This window comes from Chinchilla lanigera, unplaced genomic scaffold (genome assembly GCF_000276665.1).
Source record: "Chinchilla lanigera isolate Chin_1 unplaced genomic scaffold, ChiLan1.0 scaffold00017, whole genome shotgun sequence".
In the NCBI taxonomy this organism is placed as follows: domain Eukaryota; kingdom Metazoa; phylum Chordata; class Mammalia; order Rodentia; family Chinchillidae; genus Chinchilla; species Chinchilla lanigera.
The window spans coordinates 29,943,978-29,952,261 of record NW_004955418.1 but is presented as its reverse complement, the minus strand read 5'-3'; the positions used below and the strand labels follow the sequence as shown (position 1 = coordinate 29,952,261).

Genomic DNA, 8,284 nt, shown 5'->3' with positions numbered 1-8,284 from the left:
ACCCAGCACCACGCTTGCTCAGTTCAGCTGGGGGTATAAGCTGACCACCAGTGGTCAGTCCACTACAGCAGCAGCAGGCAGGAAGGCGCCTTGGGCTCCTGTCACTCAGGGACCAAGGGCAGCAGCACCCTCGGTCAGTGACTCAGAAGTGAGGACACCCACTGCCGCTCCTGCGTGGAGGCCCAGGGCAGGGACACACCAAGATGTCATCTGCAGCACAACTCCACCGCATGCCTCCACCACACGTGACCCCACATACATGTGACCACACCACACGTGTGACCTGTCACATATGTGTGAGCCCACCACAAAGTGACTCCACCACACTTCACCTCACCACACCATAAACCTGACCGTGTACATGACTATCTTACACACACACACCTCTACCACACACGCGACTACTACACACATGCCCGCACTACATGCTTGCACTGCACATGACTGTACCCAAGACACCTTGGCACCCTTCTCCTGAGTGCCATCCCTGTAACGGTGCACACCGGCCCCGCCTGTCCCCCTCCCTCTGCGCACCTGCTTGGCCCGGTCCTCTTCTGCCTTGCAGGTCCACCGAGCACCCAGGTGTCCCAGGTGACTGTGAGCACATCTGACTTCAGGGTACACGGAATGGCTGAGGCATCGCTCCACACGCCTTCTTACTGCAAGCAAGAAGTAGGGAGTGAGGGCAGGAACACTGCGATTCTTTGTCACTCTGTAACTGACCCTGTGTCTCCAAGACCCGAGTCCTGCAGGCCATTTCTGCCCGAACCCACCTCCCTGCCGGGCTCCCAGAGATGGTGCAGCAGCTCTGCAGTGAAGGGGGTGGGAGGGGAAGTCCAGAAAAGAGCACCGCCTCCAGGGTCCATCCTGTGCTCCCGAGGAGGGCAGCTAAGGAGGGCAGCCTGGCAGGGCACTCTCAGGGGAGGGACAGGAAGTCACCTGCAGAGCCCTGCTGCAGAGGGGAGTCAGCTTCTCCCTCCTCCTTGGTCTCCTCCCAGCCTACCCGCCCTGAGAAGGAGCCCACAGGGGCTTCGGAGGGGAAGCCAACCTGCAGCCCTGCACAGGGGCTCTGCGGGTGCACGCTCATGGTAATGGGCCCCAAGGCACAGGAGAGTGGGCAGCCTGGATGTGCGGGGAGGAAGACCGCAAGCATGCCCTCAGGCTCCCATTGTGTGGGACCAGCGGTGCCAACACAAACCTCAGCAGACTCTACAGTGCCCACTCGGGCGTGGGGCCGATCTACCTTATCAACCCCCAACTCAAAGGCTCATCTCGGGCTGGGGATTTAGCTCAGAGGCAAAGCGCCTGCCTGGCGAGCGCAAGGTTGTGAGTTCGGTTCCCAGTACCGGAGAAAAACCAAAAAAAAAAAAAGTCCTAACTCAAAGGCTCATCTCATCAGCATCCATCATCACAGACACGTGCAGAAATAAAGCTTAATCTGGGCACCCCATGGCTCAGTCCATTTGATAAAATTTAACACGCACAAAGAAATACTCAGGAGCCAGGTGTGACGGCCCATGCCTGCAAGCTCCACACTCTGGGAGGCTGAGACAAGAGTCACACGTTTGAGCCCAGCCTGGGCCATTTAGCAACTCAGCAAGACCCTGTCTCACAGAAAGATTTACACAGGGCTGGGAATGAAGCTCGGTATGAAGGCCTTGGGTTCAAGCCCCAGTACCACAAAAACAGAAAACCAAGACACTTAAACTTCCCTAGATTATATCTGCGTGGGTAAATATCACTGACATTAGCCTTTCAGAAGATGTGTACAGTTCATAGGTTTGTTGACAGCACGGTTATTCACAACAGATCCTTCCACCACGTTATCAAGGATCTCTTAGGTCATTATTTTCGTCTCAGAAACAACCATACCTCCCTGTTAGTTGTGCTATTATAAGTTCTCTCTCAACAGACCTGTAATCCTGGCCAGCTGAGCCATTTTTTGGTCACTGCAGTAGTTTCTGTTGTACGCTGATGCTTTCTTGAAAGTGTTTGCAGGTGAAAATGAAACACTTGCCTTTTCCTCCTCCCTGATACCTCCATAATTCAGGAACTCTTATTGAGTAGCTTATTTTACTGACAATATAGTTATTCACACAAGTCCAGTAAGAGTCTGTCCTCTTTACAGAGGACCAATTGGGAGTGTTTGTTATAGTACCGCAGCACTGAAAGGAACAGCGTATTTGAGAATAATGGGTGAGATCAGACTTAAGCAGGCAGATTATGGAGTTGAGGCAAAGCCCTCCCAGGAAGGCAGCCTGGGTCCGGTTCCCATAGCTGCCAGCTTCTGGGGTGTTAAGTTCACTTCCCAGCAGGCAGCTATCCCTACAACATGGGAAGGTTTGAGAAGAAAAGATGCACTAAAATCTGTAGATTCTACAGGGGAAATCTGGTGATGGACTCTGGGCTTGGTGTCTCAGCCTGAAGAGGCTTTGAAAAATCTAATTCAAGACTTCTTATGAGAAGTTCTAGCAAGGCTGACTTGAAAGCCTACATGGTCAGTGATCAGTCTTACCACTCTTATGAGCAAAATCAAACCAACTGTCACGCGAGTAGATATGTTATATAAGTAAGAGTCCCCTCTCTGGGCTAGGAATTTAGCTTAGTGACACAGTGCCTGCCCGGCAAGTTTGAGGTCGTGAGTTCGATTCCTGGTACCAGAAAAAAGGAAAAAAAAAAAGAAAAAGAAAAGAAGAATCCCCTCTCTTTGGTTATCATTAATCAAAAAAAGAGGGGGACTATAGGAAAAAATGGTATATTTCAAAGGAAAACTGTAGCTCTCCCTCATGATTTTGAGACAGGTTCTCACTACATAGTACAGGCTGGCCTTGAGCTTGAAGTCCTCCTGCCTCAGCCTTCCAAATGCTGGGATTATAGACATGCACCACAAAGCCCAGCTTCGCTGCCCTGTCCTCAGTTCAGGCAGCATCCTTCAGCATCTAGCTGCTGCTCTCCAAACCACTTTCTATTTTTCTCCCACCCTCCTGAGTTGGATTCCGAGAGAACCAAAGCCGTCCTTTGCCTGAAGCACTGAAAGCTGAAACTGTATGACCCGATTTAAACTTTAATCTCCACCAGAGGTCTTTTGCGACTGCTAATGTAAGGACCACCCAGGAACTCATCAGAACACCCAAAGGCTCTGACTGAAACCAGGGAATCCGCTGGCCCGCAGCTTTTCCCTCCTTCCACTGCCTAGTGATACCTCCAGCCTAACATTCGGAGACCGGCCACCCCGTCCAGTAGCTGTCCACAAGCTGAGCAAGGGCTCCCACTGCTCAAAGGAAAGACAGATCGCTCTGTTTGGAGGGGGCCTGATGCAGGCGCTCTGCCCTGAACCACCCTGAGTCAGGATTCCCGGAGTCATCGTTCTGAGGAGTCCCTGCCACTGAGCTCCGTCCTTAGCCCACTTAGCGCAGCTTAGCAAGAACCTTGCTAAGTCAGGCTTCTCCAAGACATCCCAGCCTTGACGTCTGATCAAATTTCTCATCCCTAGCTCTCAATAGCTTATCTCCCTGGCCTACCTTTGGCAAATATCTCCTTGGCAAATCTAGCAGGGACTCCCTCCCCTCCATGTTTCCAGCCCCTGACCCCACCCTTGTTCCCGGCCTATGAATTTCTACTCATCCTGGTACCTGGAGCCCAAGCCCTGCCCCCATCATCAGCCCCTTGTAGGGCACCATGAAGACACGAAGGGGGAAGAATGCCCTCTTCCATAAAGGGTGTTGGGAAAACTGGATTTCCTTGTGTAAAATAATAAAATTGAACTCTTTTGTACACCATACGCAAAGATCAACTCAAAATGGAAAAAAGAGCTAAATAGATAAGAGACCTTACACTGTAAAACTTCTAGGGAAGAACATTTGGGAGAAGCTCCTTGATGTCGGACTTGGCAATAATTTCACACCAAAGCTCAGGCGACAAAGACAAGCAAATATACCAACAAATGAGAGAAAATGAGACTAAAAGTCTGCTGCACAGCAAAGGGAAGAACCAGCAGGCGGAAAAGACCGCCAGCCCACTGGGAGATTGTAATTGCAGACTACCTACCTGATAATGGATTAATATGCAAAATGTATGGAGAACTCGGGTGATTCAACAGCAAAATAAATAAATAACCCATTTAAAATTGACAAGTGGATTGAAAAGACATTTCTTCAAAGAAGACATTAAAAATGCCCAATAAGTGCTGTCAAAGCTGCTCACCAGCACTAACCATTCAGGAAATGTAAATTAAAGCAAGCACATCACTTCACACCCAAAGGATGGCTATTATCAAAAAAACAAGAGATAAACGTGGGTGGGGCAAGGAGAAAAGGGAACCCTGGTGTACCGCTGCCGGGGTGTGGATTTGATGCAGCTGTTACCGAAAACAGCCGGGGGGTTCCTTACAAGGTCAAAACAAACCTGCCCCTTGAGCCAGCAACGCTTTTCCTGGATATACACCCAAAGGAGATGAATCATCGCCTCTTCAAGATATCTGCGTTCCTGAGTTCATTGCAGAATTATTCACAGTGGCAAAGATACAGAAACAACATAAACGTCCCCTGATGGACAAACAGATGAAAAAAATGTGATAGACACACCATTATAGTCATCCCTCCGTCCATACATATGTGTACGTGTCCTGAATTATTCAGCCTTATAAAAGCCCTTGCCACTGGCCACAGCGTGGAGGGACCCAGGGGCATTGTGCCACAGAAACAAAACTAGCACACGATACTGCTGCTATGTGGAGGACATTCAGTTTTTAAAAGCACAAATCCATGGAGATAAGAAAAGGAAACTGGTTACCACGTGCGGGGGCAGGGGGCGGAAATCAGATGTAGGTCAAAGATACAAAGTAGCAGGTAGGAAAAACACGCCCTGAGTTCTAGGGTACCACCCAAGGGCTGGTGAAGAACATACTAGGGATTTTGTTAAATAAGCAGACTTTAGCTGCTGTGATATCACACACATGCACACACACAAAAAAAACTCTAGGTGAGATGATAGATGTGGTAATGCGCTTGCTTCACTGCTAGAATCACTGTAAGTGTCCTGTAACATCACAATAATAACAATAACAATTATTTCTTAGAGTCCACATCTGCAGCTCATGTCTGCACTCCTGGTGTGGAGTCGGTTACGCGGAAATAACACATCTTCTTTCCTTTTTCATCCCCTTTCCCTCCGTCACTTGACCCTCTTTCCATTTAAGAGAGATCTCTCTCCCTGCTTCCTCTTACCCATCATTTATTTTTTAAAAACCCGTTGGAGCAGTCCCCTGAATTTAGTCTGCCTTGCTACCTTCTATTGTTTGTTTGTTTGGGGTTTTTTTGGTCTTTTTGAGACAGGGTCTCACTATGCAGTTCAGGCTGGCCTTGAGCTCACTTTGTAGCCCAGGCTGGTCTCGAATTTGCAACGATCCTCCTGCCTCAGCCACCCGAGTGCTGGGATTACATGTGTGCACCACCACACCTGGCAGCTTCACTACCCTCTATGAGCATCTGCTTTTTATCTTTAATAAGAGCCATGCTCAGAGACAAGAAGGACAGAAGGTAGCGTCCTAGGGTCAAGGTCACTGCTGCCAACCCATAATCCACCAGAGGACAGCTGTGCCCCAGATGTGCAGGGGAGTGACAGGTGGGAGAGGTAGGCTGGGGACATGGGTGCTGGGCAGAGTGGGCTCTGGCTGTGGGCTGCTGGCCTCGCTGGAGCTGTCCCTCTACTTGCAGCTCTTGGGAGGAGGACGAACAGGTTTAGGTGGGGATAGGTGCCATGCCAGGGCCGCCCGGGTCACCCGGGTCCACACACAGCAGCTGGGTCACAGGTGGTGGGAGGCAGAAACTACCCCCACCCACCAGGCCCAGGTGGCCCAGTCCTGTGAGTGGCACAGGCTCTTGCACCGTGCCAGCTGTGGCATCGGGACGAGGACGCTCCCTGGAGAGCGGGCAGAAAAGCCGTCTCCAACCACCCTCTGCCTTGCTCTGCCCCAGGCCTGTCTGCAGGGCCTTGCTGTCAGCGGAGACAGGCAGCTGGGAGAGGCCTGGAGCCATCCACACGGGCCGCGGGCGTGTGCTCACCTCAGAGGAGCACCGTGGGGACATCGCCTCCCACCCAGCCTCCTGGACACTGACCACTGATCAAGCCCTGGCCGCATGGACATGGGTGCCCCAGGTCCCAGGCCAGCTCTCAGGTACGTGTCCCTCCCGGGCTGAGTGTGGCAGACGCTGTAGACACCTGTTCACTTGGCCTGCCAGCCCAGAGAGCATCGTCCTGCTTCGGCCTGGCCCTCTCCCCCGGACAGGGACCCTTCCCTGGCCACCTCGTCCTGGTGGCTTGTGGTGAACACTCTTGGGACCCCAGGAGCCCCTTCCTGTCACTCGTCTCCTCTCGGGGTGCAATAGACGGGCCTGGGAGGTCCTAGGGAGAAGGGTGAGTGTGTGTGCACGCGCGGGTTCAGGGCTGCACACAGCAGGAGCGTTGCTGAGTGTGTTACAGGAGGCCACGGGCTCGCCCGGTCCCCGCTGCCCCGCGACGTCTTCCCGACCCGAGCTGGGCTGTGTAGGATGGGGACAGCTCCGCCTGCTCATCCGGTCAGCCTCCCCCGTGCCAGGCCGGGAGAGGGCCCAGGCAGCTGTCTCGGGCAGAGAAGGCAGCAGTGGAGACAGCGCCCGGCCTGGCTGGGAGCTGGGCGGTTCTCACACACCCATGGGCTGAAGGAGGTGTGGGAGGGGCCCCCAGGGCTCCCTGGAGGGGCTCTCACTGGGGTCCCCCACCTGACTCAACCTTGGCCTTCCAGCCCCTGGGTTCTCCTGTCCCATGCTTACCCCCTCCCTCAGTCAGGTCCCCGACGGTAAACAGACACAACCTCAGGAAGGACCTGGGGTGACCACCGCGCGCCCCGTAGGAGCAGAGGGCTGGCTCCTTGCTTGAGCTCTGCCCCAGGATCGGCTCCCCTGGACAGGCCGCCTAGGACAGTGAAGGCTAACCCCTCAGAGGCCTAGCACCACGCAACCCAAAGCCCGCTTATGTATCACAAAGTGCCAGCACCACCCCTGTGTGTGCTGCTATCCGATGCTCAGCTGCTGGGGCAATGCTGGGGCGACTTGGCTGGCACGCCGACAGAGAGGACACTGCGTGCCAGAGGCTCACCACCACTGCCCTAGGATAAGACCCGGGACAGGACCCAGCCGTGTGCCACTGATCACATCAGTGCCCTCAGCCAATGTCCCCCCCGGTGGCCTCAGGGTCCCTGTCCTGACTCCGGTACATTGGAGACAGGGCTGCCCTGGAGTGCCCGCCTTGCTGAGAGGAGCCACCTTCAGGCCCACGGTCCCTGCTCCCCTGAGAGCCAGCCCCTCCCTGGGCTCCGGGGTGCTGGGGCTCCACTCCTGGGGTCCATGTGGGCGCGTCCCTGTGTGGCTGGAGGCTGAGCCGGTGTAGCTCTCATTTCTTCTGATGCTGTGGCCCTGGCACCGTGCCCCGGGAGGCACGGCAGATGTGCCCGCCCTCAGCTCTGACCCGGGCCTGTGTGACGTCTGAGCTCCCAGCTCCTGGGAGCCTGGGTCTCCTCCTGGAGGAACGAGGACTCGGGTCCAGGCACCAGGAGGGGAAGGAGTGACACAACCAGAGACGCAAGAAACAGAGTGAGGTGCCCCCCGACCCCCACCAAGGTCCAGCAACTCAAAACAGTATTGGATTTTTAAAAAGAACAACAGCAGAGCTCCACTGTCCTGCCCTCTGTCAAATGTGACCCTGTGGAACTTACAGCTCCACACATCAGTGGGGAAGCAGGGCAGGAAGGCACAGCCTGGAGGCCCACACCAGACACCAGCCCCATCCACTTCCCCTGCCCCTGGGGCCCACCAGCTTGGTCTCACAGACTGGAGTTATTTATTCTCTTTACTCTGTCACAGTCCCCCTTCTTTTCTTTTTTGGGGGCAGGGAGGTGACAGGGTCTGGCTATGTAGCTCAGGCTGGCATCGAACTCATAGTGATCCTCCTGCCTCAGCCTCCTGAGTGCTGGGATTACAGGCATGTGCCACCCCATCTGGCTCTTCATCTGGAAAAAAGATGCTAGCCCGTGAGTACATTTTTATGGTGTAGATTTTTTTGCATTTTTAGAAGAGTAGCTGAGCACGGTGGGCCTTCTTCCCTGGTGACCTGCCGCGGCCGGCATGCTGAATGGGACTGGGGATGTCAAGGTCACCCCGCGGGGATGGGCCCTGCGGGGATGGGTCCTCCGCGCCCTAAGCCCGCTGGCCTCGCGCGGGGTGCAGCGGGCCGGGTCTGTCTGTCTGTC

General features: G+C 54.2%; 2 protein-coding genes across 2 annotated transcripts in view; one reads left to right on the top strand and one right to left on the bottom strand.

The window, feature by feature from the left end:
* Pgbd2 (piggyBac transposable element derived 2) overlaps nucleotides 1-784 on the bottom strand; it is a 34,323-nt gene extending 33,539 nt beyond the window's left edge. Inside the window, exons 1-2 of the mRNA XM_013513077.1 lie at nucleotides 774-784; nucleotides 535-659 (exon numbers count right to left, since the gene is read on the bottom strand). The gene's annotated coding sequence lies outside the window, so the exon portion shown is untranslated. The remainder of the gene's footprint in view (nucleotides 1-534; nucleotides 660-773) is intronic.
* A 5,097-nt stretch (nucleotides 785-5,881) lies between these two features.
* LOC102009058 (L-amino-acid oxidase-like) overlaps nucleotides 5,882-8,284 on the top strand; it is a 16,142-nt gene continuing 13,739 nt past the window's right edge. Inside the window, exon 1 of the mRNA XM_005382362.2 lies at nucleotides 5,882-6,175. The gene's annotated coding sequence lies outside the window, so the exon portion shown is untranslated. The remainder of the gene's footprint in view (nucleotides 6,176-8,284) is intronic.